The sequence below is a fragment of the Gymnodraco acuticeps genome, unplaced genomic scaffold, assembly GCF_902827175.1.
Source record: "Gymnodraco acuticeps unplaced genomic scaffold, fGymAcu1.1, whole genome shotgun sequence".
In the NCBI taxonomy this organism is placed as follows: Eukaryota; Metazoa; Chordata; class Actinopteri; order Perciformes; family Bathydraconidae; genus Gymnodraco; species Gymnodraco acuticeps.
Window position 1 is genome coordinate 137398 of NW_022990853.1, and position 1576 is coordinate 138973.

The window sequence follows — 1576 nt, forward strand, 5'->3', positions numbered from 1 at the left end:
AGGAATATTCATAGGGGTCAAACAAACAGCCCACAGATAATACCATTAAACAAGGAGAGCGTTAAATGGGAGGAGTGGGAATTGGCACGGAGGAAAATATTTGTGAGCAGAAGAAAAAGCAGGTTGAGGGCAGCAAATGCATCAAACTCAACGCTGAAGTTCAGCCATGGAAACGCTTTTTGTCTCCACTGAGTTATCCACCACACTTGCGAGAAAGTGTGCATCCCTGCAACATTAACACTGGACTTATTTGAGGTTAATTAGGAGAAGTGGTGTGGAACTAACTTCCCAGTGTTAAGCACTCTGGAGCAGCGAGTGTCTGCTGAATGGCCCTGAGGTTGGAATTTAAATCTTACTGAAGCCAAAACTCCCCCTCAGAGTTTTTCAGAATTGCTTTTAATGACATGCGCATGCACGGCTAAGGATGTGATACTGGGGGGGTCAGGGGTTCAAACGCTGCGACGGGCTGGGAGAGCTGCTCAGAGAGGGAGGGAAACTCTCTCCTTCAACAACTGGTGTCAAGGTGCCCTTGAGCAAGGCTTTGTCTGAGCTGTCTGAAATGTGTGAAGGGATAATCTCAGTATGAGGAGAGGAGAAATATGACGGGAAGCAGGGTAAGCCAAGTCTTCCTTAACATATATGTCCCTATATTACGCTATACCACCACGCTACGATGTTCCAATGTTCCCTAACCCTCTCACATGAAGGCTACTGTTAACTCAAGCAACTCCAAATATCCCGCTGTAATGTAACGCTATAGTTTCACAGTCTGCACGTACGAGTAGAAAGAAGCGGAAACCATGTTTTGGTTTCTGTCAAAATCATCGGAGAAAGACTCTTGGGAAACAGCTGTAGCATAACGTTATACAGTATATTAGATATCCCTTTCCTTAGCCTAACGTGCCGGCATGACGAGAAGTATGAGGGCAGGATATAAAGATTAAGAACTAGAGAAGAAGACATGACACATAAGGATAGAGAAATATGGTGAGGAACTTGGGCAATAGAAGGTAAGTTGGACACATCAAGGAGTAAGTCATGTGTTTTTCTCAGAGCCAATGAGGATAGAACAACCACTTTGAGAATAAATGGTTGAGCACTCAAGGGCTTGAAGTATTTCAACTTCTCAAAAAAAGGTGCGGTGACGTCACTGTGTAAATAGCAGGAGAATTGTGTTTGTGGCCGTGTGCAGAGACCGACACTATCATCACAAAGACCCAAAGCCTGTTGGTTCGACACAGACGGGTTGAGATTGCCGAACATTTCCACAGGCAGAAGTCAAACCTTCGACTTGGACCACCAGCTTTAACCTCTGATATCCAGCAACCCGAGTCTTGTACTTTTATCGCTGTTCCTGGTATCGTCAGAACGAGCCGATCATTCATACAAAATGTGAGAGCAAGCATCCTCTGGGTGGTCTTCATAGTTTCAAATGCTAGGGTCGTCTACATAGGGGTGTCGAACTCAATTTCATTGTGAGCCACATTAGCATTATGGTTGCACTCAAAGGGCCGGTTGTACATGTAAGACTATATAGATATACATATATAAATATTAGGGCTGTCAAGTTAACGCG